Source organism: Bombyx mori, chromosome 3 (assembly GCF_030269925.1).
Source record: "Bombyx mori chromosome 3, ASM3026992v2".
NCBI lineage: Eukaryota > Metazoa > Arthropoda > Insecta > Lepidoptera > Bombycidae > Bombyx > Bombyx mori.
In genome coordinates this window covers 12429060-12445236 of record NC_085109.1, presented here as the reverse complement: position 1 = coordinate 12445236, position 16177 = coordinate 12429060, and the positions used below count along the sequence as shown (strand labels likewise).

Genomic DNA, 16177 nt, shown 5'->3' with positions numbered 1-16177 from the left:
CTGTAATACCTGACCAGATTTTACTAACTATTCGTTAATATGTTTAGCTTACCACTGCGTCGATAAGTAGTGAAATGGTTAGAAATACACTACATATTTGATTTTTTTTTACATTTTTCTTTAATTACAAGAATGTATTTATTGTCATACATTTCAACAATACAATAACAATATATCTAAGAATGTTGAATTTTTTAAGGGTTGTGCATTGCATTACCCTTGTAGGCAGACGCACCTACGGCCCACCTGATAGTGAGTGATTACCGTCGTCCATGGACTTCAACAATGCCAGGGGCAGAGCCAAACCGCTACCTATCGTTAAGTACTCTCCATAATATTAATGGTATTTTTGCTGGTAGTAGGACCTCTTGTGAGTTCGCACGGGTAAGTACCACCGCCCTACTTATTTCTGCCGTGACGCAGTAATGCGTTACGGTTTGAAGGGTGGGGCTTGGGGGTTATATCTCAAGGTGGGTAGCGCATTTATATTGTAGATGTCTATGGGCTCCAGTAACCACTTAACACCGGGTGGACTGTGAGCTCGTCCACTCATTTAAGCAATAAAAAATTTTTTTCTGTGTAATCATTTGAGGCAATCACGATAAATTAAGCCGATGTACAAACGAAGATAAATGAAATGCGACATACGAACATACGTGCCGAATCTGCATACAGTTCGCAAATACGTAACACAATAAGTATTGGATAATTAATTATACAGGTGACGATGTACCGATAAAACAAAGATCGGTTTGCAACGGATAGTAACTTTAATTCGTGAACAATCATTAAATGATTCCGATGTCTCATGACACGCGGAATGCGAAGATACATCAGTTGCAAAAATAGTTCGTAGTTTAGGAGCTTTCAGCAAATGTACCAATGCGTCTTGAGCGCATTATACATAGAATATAGCTTTGAAATGATCTGGTAGTAGGACGTCTTGTGAGTCCGCAAGGGTAGGTACCACCACCCCACCTATTTCTGCGTGAAGCAGTAATACCACAGATTAATAAATAAAAAAGTAATGCGTTCGACTTGAAGGGTGGGGCAGCCGTTGTAACTATACTGAGATCTTAGAACTTATATCTCAAAGTGGGTGGCGCAGATTTTCAGATCTTAGAAATAACTTTTATTACAATTGACATTGAAAATTGGTAATTAGGGTTTAAGAATCACATCTAACTAACGTTCGTTCGAGAAGTAGTAGAAGTGATTGTAGCGGAGACCTTAGAACTTATATCTCAAAGTGGGTGGCGCAGATTTTCAGATCTTAGAAACAACTTTTATTACAATTGACATTGAAAATTGGTAATTAGGGTTTAAGAATCACATCTAACTAACGTTCGTTCGAGAAGTAGTAGAAGTGATTGTAGCGGAGACCTTAGAACTTATATCTCAAAGTGGGTGGCGCAGATTTTCAGATCTTAGAAACAACTTTTATTACAATTGACATTGAAAATTGGTAATTAGGGTTTAAGAATCACATCTAACTAACGTTCGTTCGAGAAGTAGTAGAAGTGATTGTAGCGGAGACCTTAGAACTTATATCTCAAAGTGGGTGGCGCAGATTTTCAGATCTTAGAAACAACTTTTATTACAATTGACATTGAAAATTGGTAATTAGGGTTTAAGAATCACATCTAACTAACGTTCGTTCGAGAAGTAGTAGAAGTGATTGTAGCGGAGACCTTAGAACTTATATCTCAAAGTGGGTGGCGCAGATTTTCAGATCTTAGAAACAACTTTTATTACAATTGATATTGAAAATTGGTAATTAGGCTTTAAGAATCACATCTAACTAACGTTCGCTCGAGAAGTAGTAGAAGTGATTGTAGCGGAGACCTTAGAACTTATATCTCAAAGTGGGTGGCGCAGATTTTCGGATCTTAGAAACAACTTTTATTACAATTGACATTGAAAATTGGTAATTAGGCTTTAAGAATCACATCTAACTAACGTTCGTTCGAGAAGTAGTAGAAGTGATTGTGGCGGTAGTCACCATAGAACACAAGATGTTTGACTCGCTTACGACATTTTCAAGATAACCTTACATACAACCTTGGGTACCTTAAATAACAACATTGGGTGTACCGAGCAATTACACCCGCTTGGTGGAAGATCTTCCCATTGTCATTAAACATTCCTTGTGTATATACAGTGCAACCTTAAATACCTATAAAGAACTTCAATATAACGACGTCCTCGATTTAACAAATTCTTCTTTATCCCCTTGATTTGTCCGTAAGAGTCAATGTAAAATATACCTTTATATTCCTATCTAAACTATATACTATAACTATACTATCAAAAAAAGTGTAATGTTCCCACTAACATGACCCTTAATGCCATAGCATGTGAATCAGTCTCGATAGTTTGAGAAAAATTATTACCTAAGTAATTGTTTTTAATTAGAAAATACATACAGTAATTTGATAAAAATGTGTTATCATTTATAAATATAAGTTGTTCGCTATAACAAGATGAGTTTGTAATGTTGAGGTGAACAAATGGCAGACCAACCTAACCTTAATATAACAAACCTCAGACCTCAACCTCAGTTTAGCGAATTACTTGATACCGAGTTTTTATATCGAGGCTGCATTATATTCCGGAATAGGCTACTCAGAATTTTAAGTGGATATAATTTATCTACCCAATAGTTTTATACGCAAAGCATGTTTCATTATTTATAAAATACTGAATTGTTTTGGCGATTGGTGATCCGCGAGTCTCATTCGTTTCGGCCTCGCAATGTGTCTTTGCAACACAATCGCTACTGCGGCTCATTGTTCCAACGTCCGTTTGTTTGGCAATCAATTAACTCATTGAGTATCCATATTTCTTGTTTTGTCACGGATATCAGAGATCTTTGCGCTAGTCGACTGTGGTCCGCGGCCCGATTGAAACATCTGCGGACCGTCCAGTTCCATATACTAATATATATAGCGCGCCCGAAAAAAAAAAGTCGACTGTAATACGCAATGATGGAGATATCCACATCATTACGAGTATTATAAATGCAAATGTACCGGTCATCGTTCTCGTCGAACCCGTCGCTTGCGACGAAGGGTCGACGAGTAAATTAACCCATAGACACAGCCCACAGAGTTTCTCGCCGGATCTTCTCAGTGGGTCGCGTTTCCGATCCGGTGGTAGATTCTGCGAAGCACGGCTCTTGCTAGGGTTCATGTTAGCAACGTCATCAGGTTTGAGCCCCGTGAGCTCACCTACTAATTAAGGTTACGCTGAAATACGAGCCTCTCAAGGTTCTCAGCTTAGGCTTTTTTTTATTGCCTTTGTAGGCAGACGAGCGTACGGCCCACCTGATGGTAAGTAGTTACCGTCGCCCATGGACTTCAGCAATGCCAGGAGCAGAGCCTACCTGCCTACCGCTTAATACTCTCCACAAGCCTCGTTTGAAGAAGGACATGTCATAACGCTCGGGAAACACCGTGTAGGGGAGCTCATTCCATAACCGGATGGTACGTGGCAAATAAGACCTCTGGAAACGCACTGTGGATGACCGCAGTGGCTCCAGGTAGTAAGGATGAACTCTACTCCGGTGGCGGGCGGTGCGATGGGAAAAAAGCAAATAGGCTTAATCCATTACCACATTTTTGTGTTCAAGAAGCATTGTTCGTTGATCTACAATAAAGTATCGTTTCCATACTCTTAGAGAACTTAATTCTGCATAGAAAATAATATTGGAATGAGCATAATGTTTTTGCCCTAACTAACCTTTGGTAGCATAAGGGGCTACTCCAATTACTCGCGGACGGATAGGTGACTTAACGGACTCAACTTGAGAGAGTTTGTAACCACTGGCCCTAGCGAGAGCACTGCATCGTAGAATCTATCACCGGATCGAAATCGCGACGCTCTGAGAAAATCCGGCGAGAAACTCTGTAGGTCGTGGCTATGGGCTTGTTCGCATGTCGAACTTGACGAACTCGTGAAGACAGTGCTCGGTATTTGAAGAGCTTAAAAGCACCTAACATTATTTAAACTATTTTTACGGCCAGATATAACTAGTTTCATTATTATTATTTACAATTTTATTGCTTCAGACGTTTTGAATGCTTTAGTATTCGTGGTCAAGGACGACTGATGACAATAAAAGGAAAATAGTGTCACAATAAAAGTAAAATAGTAACTGCAAGATTAAATCGTAAGAGTGGCTTTTAACTTATGTCTGCGACTCGCGAAGACCGAAGAAAATACTTAAATACCTTACATTGTGAAATATACATACAACGCTAACAATATTTTTTCGTGTATACCTGTGCACATCAGTGTTGCTACACACCGTTTTTTTTCCTTTACAACGGCAGACTAAAAAATCTTCCGCTCTCTTTTAATTAATTACTTTATCGTAATGCGCTAATTATCTCTGAGACCATCCTAAAAAGTGGTTAAAAAACCCGAATTTCATTTAATTGTCATGTATAAGAAAAAAAATTACCAGTTAATGTTTGGTTGTTAAAAATCCTCGAAACAAAAGCGGTAAAAATGAGTCACAATGACTCGAACGTATTTAACGAGACGTCAATTACATTCCCATTTTACCGTATCTGTGGACTTTCTCCGATGTGGATGCAGTGAAAACAGTAGGCGCTTGCATTTCACTATGTTGTTTTACTGTGTGACATAACACGCTATAGACATTTCTTGAACTGTCATGGCTAATAGCTGTGTTCCGTTAAACACTGCGAGTAATGTGTGACGTCAATTGAGTAAATTGCGAAGCTGTTCCTTACAGTTAGCTATACTGGTTAGTTTCTTTCCGAATCTTCTCAGTGGGGCCGCGTTTCCGATCCCATGGTAGATTCTGCGAAGCACTGCTCTTGCTGGGGCCGGTGTTAGCAACACTCCGGTTTGAGCCCCGTGAGCTCACCTACTCGTTAGGGTCAAGCTGAAATAGCTTCTCAAGGCTATCAGCATAGGTAAGACTAAAAGTGGTTACTGTTTAAAACGAAACCCTAGTACAGTAGAACACTAGTACAGTAGATCAATTTTATGGCGTTGTTTTCACATCAACAAAAATTATTGTTTAAATCTAGTTATATTTAAAAACTATGTAGAATCTATTATACTTCTTAGTAAAAGAAAATATTGTTTTTCAAGTCCAAGGGTTTGGATATTAAAGTTTCATCACCACGGCGCGCCGTATTGGAAGTCGGGCTAGGTCTTTGGAGACACGAAGTTGGTTTTCTCAATCGGCACGTTGTCCTAAGGCCACTTAGACACACATATACCTGTGATGTCACCGGGTCGATAGTTCTCTAGGTAGGCTAGTGTTAGCAAATTCTGTCAGGTTGAGCCCATGGGCTCAAGAAGATGATATAGCCCCTTAGGCTGTGGCTAGTGGTTATGTAAGAAAAAACGTACTTTTTAGTTTAACAAATCATTGGATTGGAATTAGTTAAAATTTTAAATTACAAAGTAAGTTGATAATACTATTATAATGTATTGTAGTGTAATTACAGATTTTCAAATGTAAGTTATCCTTGTTACAAGCATGAATTATACTGACGTGTCATAATATTAGATTTGATTCTTTTTCGGCAGTAATATATTAACTTATTATTCGATTATCATACAAGACCATTTAATATACCATTTAAGATTTAAGATACAGGCCATTTTTAAGATACAGGCTGTGCCTAGTGGTTTTTTTTTACTGGTGGCCCGGAGGCCTTTTCAGTTTCACAAGGACAGGTGGACGAGCAAGGGCTCAGCCAGAAGGGGCGAGATTTGCTAATAGCTACCCGAGCGCCTCCAAGGGAGACCTAACAACTCAAGAGTCGCTGCTTCGCGAATGAATGCCAAGTGTGAGTGAGGATCAGGATATATTGTTGATGCCATCTGCATAATCTCTGAACTTGTTAAATATGTAAATAGTATTCTAGGTCATGATTTGAGAGTTTATATAGTAAATAAATTTATTACTATTATTAATATAATTAATATTGCAACTCCCACGCAGATAAGGAATATCTTAAAACTAATTAGGAGCAAACGTTTGTATTCAGAGATTGTTACTTAATTACATACTTTCCATTTTTTTAACGAATCACGCCCCACTAAAACTTACACGTACGTGTATGCATACGCGAGTGTAACAACACGTAATAATAATTCATTGCTAATTGCAGATTTTTTTAAGATAGTTTTTTTAGTAACTGCAGAACAACCGTATGTAATTAAAAGTGTGGGTAATTATTAGTGTGTATTGCATAAATGGGTGGACGAGCTCACAGCCCACATGGTGTTAAGTGGTTACTGGAGCCCATAGACATCTACAATGTAAATGCGCCACCCACCTTGAGATATAAGTTCTAAGGTATCAAGTATAGTTACAACGGCTGCCCCACCCTTCAAACCGAAACGCATTACTGCTTCACGGCAGAAATAGGCAGGGTGGTGGTACCTACCCGCGCGGACTCTCGAGGTCCTACCACCAGTAATTACACAAATTATAATTTTGCGGGTTTGATTTTTATTACACGATGTTATTCCTTCACCGTGGAAGTCAATCGTGAACATTTGTTGAGTACGTATTTCATTAGAAAAATTGGTACCCGCCTGAGATTTGAACACCGGTGCATCGCTAAACACGAATGCACCGGACGTCTTATCCTTTAGGCCACGACGACTTCAATATTGCCTTTTTTATTGCCATCGAGGGGGCGCTACCATCGCTTACGGGATCAGCAATGCCAGGGGGCATAGCCAAGCCGCTGGCTGCTGCTGAGGACTTTTTAAAGGCTCGTGTAAAAACATGTCTTAATGTTCGTGAAAACGCCATAAAGGTGGGTACATTCTAGGGTTTGTGGTAAAATTCTCATAATGTTGTAACTATTTCAGCATTGAGTAATTTTAACATTCCCAACTCTGATCGATATTACAGTTAAAAGCTAAAAGCGCGCGTTGCAAGGTCGAATAAGACCGATATTACCATTCTTCGTTCCACTATAATAATAATTGCGATATAACAATACACTTACAAGCCACAGAGTTCTGAAGAAAAAGTAGTTTTAGTTGAGATTTTAAGAATGTTAACTCCTAATGCCGAACTGCGTCTAATAGATTATATTGTCTGAACCAATTTCAACAAAATCTGACATCTGCTCTTTTCGATCTAGTCCTTTGCAACGACAACTGCTTTGGAGATCAGTCTTAGTGCTTTAGCCTCCTCAAGCACCGGTCACCGTCCTCGCCGAACCCATCGCTGGCGACGAAGGGCTCGACAAGTAAATTAACCTATAGACACAGCCCATTGAGTTTCTCGCCGGATCTTCTCAGTTGGGCGCATTTTCGATCCGGTAGTAGATTCTGCGAAGCACTCCTCTTGCTAGGGCCAGTGTTAGCAACATTCCGGTTTGATCTTACCTACACGTCAAGCAGAAGCTGAAATAGCCTCCAGCCAATAATAACAGAACAACGAATTGAATAGAGCTGCCAATATATTATGAATAAGCACGTCCATGTCCGATTCAATCGGAAAACTCTGTACAGAACTTAACTTCTATACGTACTTGCTACCAAATGGGTAGTGGTTTAAGTGTCATTAAGAATTCTAATAAATTGTTAACAAGCGAGCCGTGAACACTCATAAACATTGATGACGTTACGTCCAATAGAATCGTCAGTGAAATCGAAAACCATAGTAATGCATTCGTAAGTTTTGTAAAGTTTATTGTAAAATAATTAAAAAAATAATTAAATGTATCATGTTAAAGTTAAGGCAATTATCGGATTGCCAAATAGCAACAATGTTGGTGGGAGCAATGGCAGTAGTGGGGACGTGACATAATAAAAAAGGCGGTAGTCTGAAAAAAAACGGAACAGAAAGCAGCGTATTCAGTAGTGAGCAGATATCTAAAGATTGTACAAGTGGAGTTACAAATAATACAGAATTAAATGAACTATGGCAATCTGTGTATCTATTTCCTGGCTTTGGAATCCCAGTCTTACAGTTTGGAACCTCGCTCTTAACAGTTTATCATACCCTATTCCAACGATTAAGTCTCTATTATTAGTAGACTGATAAAACGTCGTGCCCAAAACACGAAAATAAAATTTGATTCATAATATGATAAGAAAAATCGTAATTGCTTATCTTACAGTATATGTCCATTTATCAAAGTTTGTTTTGTTTATACATCAAACAATGATATAACTGGACATATAGGTCACTGTTTACTGAACTCGCTGAATGTTTGTATGATGATTAACGAAATGGATAATGTTATCGACGCGATTTCGAATTTCGTGTTCCGATTTTTGTGATACGTACCTATACGTAGCTTTTGCAAAAGTAACTTTGAATGTCAATGATTAGGGCACGGAATTTTCCGTGATAGCCTGAGTGGGAGATTGGTGTCGAATGAAAGCGATAACGTTCATCATGGAACAACAAATATTAGGAGAGATTACGAAATGTATTTATCGCAAGCCATCCGACGACCCCTCGATCCTGCGAGATCTCATGAGTCTCCTCTAATGCGATAATTGATTATTGTGGAATACAAACCATTAGTAAGAGATAAGACTACAGAAGCAGCCCCCTAAGTTTCTTTCAAAGACGAGAATGTTATAGCCCGTAGATTGAAGAAAATTCTTTTTCATGTTTGAAACTCCAAAGAAGAAGCTAGAACACTTACCAAACATAGGTAGGTACAACATACAAAAAAGAACAACAATACAAAGGTATCATGGGAAAAATGTCTACAAGAATACGAACTTCAATGTCTATTAAAATCTGGTCTAGTGGTATAGAGCTGAGGGTCATTAACCGGTGTCTGTTCATTTCCGATACAGACCGATGTTTGATTACGTAATAGCTATTTAGTGAGTCTGTGGGCATCGAGGATTTTAACCAGGTTGCATATTGTACGCACCTGTTCGCTAAGTTTTTGGCACGATAACTTCAAGATAAGTTGGCATATCAAGGGGTGATAAGGCGGTTTAAGCGAGATTTCGTTAATACGCGACATTTATCTTTGTAATTAAAGGTGCGTTTTATTTGGTATTAGCATCAACAGTTCGATGTTTTTAATTGAACTTCAATTTAGTTTACTCCATTCAAATAGCTAAAGAAGTTTCATTGTTATGATATTTTTTCCAAATTTTGAACTTTAAATGGGTCTCCTCTGGTAAAATGTCGCTTATACCAAATAGCCTCTCAATCCTCAATATGACCACCAAGAGATTTCAATTTGTCGTATTACACCCAAAGCTATATCAACTTTTTGGAAATTATGTTCTGCTGCCTACACCACGTACTGCCTTCTGCCATAAATACGTCGCGTCGTATAACAATATTATACCAAAAGATGACACTAAAAATTTAGTACTTAGTAAAAATATAAATGATACTTTATCAAACGATCTGATTACATTCGAAAATAAATCGGTTTCTGTAACACTTATTAAGCTGTACATTTTATTAACAAATATTTATTTGTGATAACTCATTTTTTTGGTGACTCATTAATTGCATGAATACTTTTCCGGGGATCATACAAAAAGAAATTTTACATGCAAACCTTGTCCAGACCGTTAAGAACAAACTACCTAAATAAACTAAAGCTTTTGAGGGATTGCACGGGTCATCTCATTTAGCATGATAAAATGCTTTCCATGTAGACAACATAAGATAAAAGAGAACACCATCTTTATGAGAAACTAGCTGTACTCGTCCGCTTCGCTGGGCATTTAAAATTAACATTAATATTTCTCACATCATGAACGCCCCCGCAACTGATGTAAGGAGTCCAACACTCATATAAATATTAACCTATCAAGTACCAAGATTAACCTATCAAGATACCAAGTTTCAAGTCAATCGGATCTATGGTTCAGTAGTTATAACGGAACATCCGTAAAAACCACTGTAGTTTTATATATCAGTATAGATTCATCCCAATTCGTTCAGTCATTTTTGCGCGATTAACAACAAACAAACAAAGTATTACGTTAACATTTTTCGTATGGATTATATTGTTATTGTAACATTTATACTGTGTTAGTGTGACAGCAAATCTAAATTCCGCTTTCCTATGTAAATGAAGCAGCAAACAGTCCTTTGCGAATACAAAGCGCTGCCAACGCACTCACTATGTTATAATCAAATTATACACTTGCTTGGCTTTGTTGTTGTCCTAGATGTAGACAACTACATTACAATACTATTATACAATATGTCTTACGTAAATACTCGTTTTCTAAACTTAGTTTAGTTCCAATGAAAATTTAATTAATATAATTCACGGAACCCACTTTTTCGTTTTAACTAGGTCTCTATAGTGTTTGCGTTCAGATATATCTATACTATACTAATATCTATACTATTATGTTTTATTTGTATTAAATAGTATACTTTAATAGTATATACCTACTATTGTAGTATTTGACTGTAATAGGGCACCGTGACTTATAGTAAGATTCCACCACTATTTTTAAAAATGACGTATAAAACTTTGATATGTAATTCGTATTCAGTAATGCGGCTATGTGGGCTTTGAAATTGTACAAGCGGGCACCATTTTTTCTGCGCAAATATAATAGCTTCCACGATAACACCAATTCTTATAACTTTAGACACACCTGTCTAAAGTTATAAGCTATTTATCTTTCAGCGGATAGAAGCTGGATATAGGCCTCGCTCAATCCTCGCAACATACCCCCTACGCTGCCTAAGCTCAGCCCAGTCCCGTGACCTTCAACAGGTCATTGGTCCACTTAGTGGTAGGCCCACGGTAAGGAACTTTTTTTCTCAGTTGTTTCCACTCTTGACAGAGTGGTCGCGGTCATCAGTTCGGGTGGTGGTGCGTTTAATAAAACGTAGCCATTCCTCGCGTACCGCGGCCATGTTTGTGCTCTCATTAACGGGGGGACCGTTTAGAGCCATATTTACTTGGTCAGTCCATCGTAACGGTAAGGGACCTAGTAACCGCTTAAACCCAGTTTTTTTTTGCTTAGATGGGTGGACGAGCTCACAGTCAACCTGGTGTTCAGTGGTTACTGGAGCCCATAGACATCTACGACGTAAATGCGCCACCCACCTTGAGATATAAGTTCTAAGGTCTCAAGTATAGTTACAACGGCTGCCCCACCCTTCAAACCGAAACGCATTACTGCTTCACGGCAGAAATAGGCAGGATGGTGGTACCTACCCGTGCGGACTCACAAGGTCCTACCACCAGAAATATACCAGTTGCACTATGATTTTGCGTGGCCATCTAAGTTAATCAAAACACTGACTCATCAAACATTATCGTTAACAGGAAAGGTATAATCGAAGCGCACGCGCTCAATAACGGTAGGCTTTGCGCATGCGCGATAACAGGCCATTGTGCCGCGCAACTGGAGCAGAAACGTTAAACGCCAATTCCCAAACATGCTGTTATTTGTTGGCATTAAGCTGTTTTATTGTCTATGTCAAGTATTTATTTATCTTTATCGTATTCAGTCACGTTTTATTGTAACTATACTGAGACCGTAGAACTGATATCTCAAGGTGGGTGGCGCATTAACGTTGTAAATGTCTATGGGCTTCAGTAACCACTTAACACCAGGTGGGCTGTAAGCTCGTCTACCCATCTAAGGAATAAAAAATTTAAAAAAATATTGTTTTCGTTATATACTCGTAAGTTTATATTTTTTAGATTAATATTCTTAATGTGACCTATTATTAACCGTGTCATTATTATGTTTGCTAACAGAAACTTCTGTAGTGAATGGAATCTCCACCGAGCGGGCGATTGTGCTAGCTAGAACCACGGCCCATATGAGGTCTTGTGTACGTGTAAACTTATCTTCAAAGTATCGTTAGAGCGATTCAAGTTTTGGCTAGACTTCTTCTATTCTGTGATAGCTACAGTACCAATGTAACTGACATCGTATGTACCTAGTTAATGTCGAATGTTTCCAGAAAAGCTGAGGAGGAGTAGTAGAGAGTACAAAAATCATATTATGTAGGGGCTGATACGTTTAGATCAGATCTTAAATATGACATTAATTCTCAAGGGTGTCCAACCCTAAGTAGCCCCCATAAATCTATGTAGATATACTCGTAAATAGTCAAAGAAAAACAGTTGCCATTTTCAGGTCTATATATAAACCGATTTTCTTTTCTTTTTTTTCTTAATAGTTATTAAAGAGCTGTGGTATAATCAGTTAGACAAAAAACTCGAATGTCATTTTTATTTTCCTCAAAATTTACTACATTTAATTCTAGTAGCTTTGTAAGGCTGCTCAGATCTGTCACAGCATCATACCTATTTATACCACGAAGTAATCATTTGGCCCTTTTAGAAAGACAGGGCAGTCTTTGTGTTAATGAAATTACTACTGTATATTTGAGCCTATTAAAAGAAATAATTACTATATCATTTAATTGTTAGGAAATTTATAGTTTTTGAAGTTTGTAGTTTATAGTAGTATAAGAAACTATACCTTGTGTTACTGGAAGGGCTACTGAGAAACGAAGATCCGCATCAAAACCTGAAACAAATCATCAAAGTTGAAGCTCATGATCTGAATTCATCAATGTCTGATGATCTACTTTTTTTTTTTTTTTTTTTTTTTTTTTTTTTTTTTTTTTTTTTTTCCCTACCTATGCTGATAGCCTTGAGAGGCTATTTCAGCTTCACCCTAACGTTAGTAGGTGAGCTCGCGGGGCTCAACCGGAGAGTTGCTAACACTGACCCTAGCAAGAGCAGTGCTTCGCAGAATCTACCACCGGATCGGAAACGCGACCCACTGAGAAGATCCGGCGAGAAACTCAGTGGGCTGTGTCTATGGGTTAGTTCGCTCGTCGAGCCCTTCGTCGCAAGCGACGGGTTCGACGAGGACGGTGACCGGTGCTTGTGGTGCCTAAAAGCACCGTTAATGGATCAGGAGGATCCGTAATGACGTGCTTTGGGCGACGTCGACGGTTTACCATTCGGTCTACTGGGTCGGGTATGTAATTTCCAGCGGCTACGATGAGAGGGTTCTCATGTCGTGCCGCCTTCTCAAAATGGCGCAGCGATGCCGACTGTAGATACTTACTAAAAGAGTCGAGCTCCAGGTCGTCGTGGAGATCCACATTCCTAAGGAACCAAGGCGCTCCGACGGCTATCCTGCAGAATCGTGATTGAATAACCTGAAGGGATTTCAAGTTGGTGCGGGCTGCGTGAGCGAACACTACGCTTGCATACGTCATGACGGGGCGTATACAAGTTTTGTAGAGAGTTACCTTATTACGGAGGGACAGTTTGCTTCGACTACAAAGCATTGGATAGAGTCGTCCTAGAATAAACGCGGCGCGGTCGCGTACCGTTTTTATATGGGGACGGAATGTCATCCCTCTGTCGAGGGTGACGCCTAGATATTTGACCTTCGAGACCCACGGAATGGGCTGGCCAAAGAGAGTGATGGGACTAACGGCGGAGGTGTTTGCGCGCCTACTACGGAGTGGGATGCTCGAAGTGATGTTCGGAGGGCGACCCCTTTTGAAGAGCACCGCTGCGCTTTTCGTGGGGTTGATGTCTATTCGCCACTTCCGGAACCACTGTCCCAGGGTGGCTACTGCGATCTGGAGTCGCCGATGAAGCAGCGACATCTTCCTACACGAGTAGTAGATAGCCGTGTCATCGGCGAAGAGCGCTAGATGGGTCTCCGGAGACCGGGGTATATCATTGATATACAAACTAAATAATAACGGGGAGAGCGCGGAGCCTTGCGGGACTCCGGCGGTCAGTTGACGGGGACGAGAACGAGTTCCCTCTACTCGATATCGAAACGAACGGTTCGACAAGAAGTCTCGTATGATGAGCACGAGTCTGTCTGGCACTCCCATGTTGTACAGTTTGTAAATTAAACCGTTGTGCCAGACTTTGTCGAACGCCTTCGCGATGTCGAAGAAGAGGGCGCCGGTCGGGATTTGTTTACGCCTATTTAGCCCTATCAGAATGTGCTCCGTGAGGCGGTGCACTTGTTGTACGCACGAGTGTTTTGAGCGGAATCCGAACTGTTCGTCTATGAGTATTTTGTTCGCGGTAACAAAATCCCAGAGGCGTTTTCTAAGGAGACGTTCGTAAATTTTTCCTATCGTCGAGAGGAGACTAATCGGACGGTAACTAGAAGTTTCGTTTCTCGGTTTGCCCGGCTTATGTATACCGATAACGTCCGCTTCTTTCCACACCGCGGGAAAGATGCAGTGCGTCATAGCGGCATTTAAAATTGTAGCCAACATTGCTATCAGTTGGACTGGCAAGAGTTTAAGCGCGCGGTTGTGGATGCCGTCGGAGCCGGGTGCCTTCCTAGGTTGTAGGTTGTGGATCGCGTCTCTAACTTCGTCAGTGGTAATGGGGGGTAACGCGTCCGAGGGCGGCAGGGAAGCTCTGCGCTCGACCTCCCTGTCGACTAACTCGGTGTGTTCGGGGTCCGCGTGTTGAGTGCTGGTGGTGCACTGCTCTTGCAGTGCATCGGCCAGCAGCTCAGCCTTGTCATCGTCATCGAATGCCGGTGGTTGGCCTGAAGGGCGTACGAGGGGAGGCATAGTAGCGGTAGTTTCGGATTTGAGAGTCCTAGCTAGTCGCCAGTATGCTTGGTGGGAGGGCGCGAGTTGTTCTAAATAACTATGCCAATTATCGTTACGCGCGTCGCTTAAGCGGGAGTGGACTTCGCGTTGTAGACGACGCATCTGAATCCGGTTTGAAGGCGTGGGAAGACGATCGTAGGCCCGGATTGCCGCGTTCCTAACTCTTAAGAGATTCCTAAGATCGGGGGACAGTCTGATGCGGTGGAAGCTGTCCTCCACATCGACTTCTTTTGAAGATCTAATGATCGCGGAAGATATGTGATCGGTAATGATGTTTATGGATTCGACGGTGTCCTCGGGGGATAGATTCGAATCCGGGCCGTAAGGGAGGATTGGCGGAGCGGTGTCGGCTAGGCACGTGCCCAGCTTATTCCAATCCACCATGGTCCTCGTAACAGTGACTGGGTTGTGGGGGCGACCGAGCTGCATAACGACAGGTCGGTGGTCTGAGTCGAGCTCTGACCTTGCTTCGATGGAACGCAAGCGCAGAGTTACGTTCCTAAGCAATGCCAGGTCTATAGTGCTCGGACGGAGCGCGATGTTATACGGATAACATGTTGGAGTTGGGGGACCGACTATTTCAAAGGTGAGGTCGTCTATAAACGCGTCGAGACGCCTACCGTTAACGTTTGTACGATGGCAGTTCCACCTAGTGTGGTGGCAATTTAAATCGCCTGCCAGGATGACAGAGTCTCCCATGCCGAACAGTGACTCGATGTCACTGCTCAGAAGGGGCTTGTCCGGGGGGAGATAAACGGATGCGATGACGATCGGCTGGTGTCCCGTCAGCGAGATGCGGCACACTGACGCCTCGATATGTGTGAGCGAGGGAGTATCGAGAGGGACAACGTGCAGGGCCCGCCTATAGTAAATGGCAGTCCCGCCTTTGGAGGCGGTGAGTCTGTCATTCCTAACCATGACGTAATTCGCGACTTTCGGGTCGCGACGCGAGGGCTTCAGACAGGTCTCCTGCACTAACAAGATATCTATAAGATTGTCGCGGAGGAATTCGAAAATTTGATCGCGTTGCCGCGCGAGTCCGTTAGCATTGTAGAATGCTAACGTAAGGGAATACGGTTTTTCTCTACCTTTTTGCGCCATTGATTACCGGTAAAGATTTTATAACGTACGCGACACGGACTCGTAAACGTCCATGTGATCGAACGCGGCCGCGAGCCGCTGTTCGGGGGTTGTCGACCTACGGATAGCGTCAGCGAACGATCGCAGACGGTCGAAGTTCACCGCGGTGACGAAGTCGCGCACGAGCGCGAAGTCGTTGGCGGCAGAGGGTTGCGGGGGACGGAACGCGGGCGCGGGGCGAGGTGCGAGCAGGGGCTGAGGCGCGGGGCGTGTCGCGAGCGGGGGCGGGGGTGCGGTTTGCGTTCCCGCCTTCGTATACGGCAGCGGCTTTTTCCACGCTGAAACCGTGGGAACTGCAGCCGGCACGAAGGCAGGTTTCGGCACTGAGGGTGCCGAAGTCTTTGGGCCGACGGTTCGCGGAGCTGGGAGGGTTGAACGCTTGCGCGGAGCCCTAGGACATCCACGGTAGTTCGCGGGGTGCCCTTGCTTAAGGCATAGGAC

The 16177-nt window shown here is 41.7% G+C and overlaps 1 protein-coding gene across 4 annotated transcripts in view; it reads right to left on the bottom strand.

The window, feature by feature from the left end:
• Positions 1–16177, bottom strand: part of LOC101741857 (SH2 domain-containing protein 4B) — a 96007-nt gene that overhangs the window by 42765 nt on the left and 37065 nt on the right. For 2 of the 4 annotated variants that reach the window (XM_012688864.4, XM_004924366.4), the window contains exon 2: positions 12466–12513. The exons of the other annotated variants lie outside the window; for them this stretch is intronic. The gene's annotated coding sequence lies outside the window, so the exon portion shown is untranslated. The remainder of the gene's footprint in view (positions 1–12465; positions 12514–16177) is intronic. 4 annotated transcript variants of the gene reach the window in all.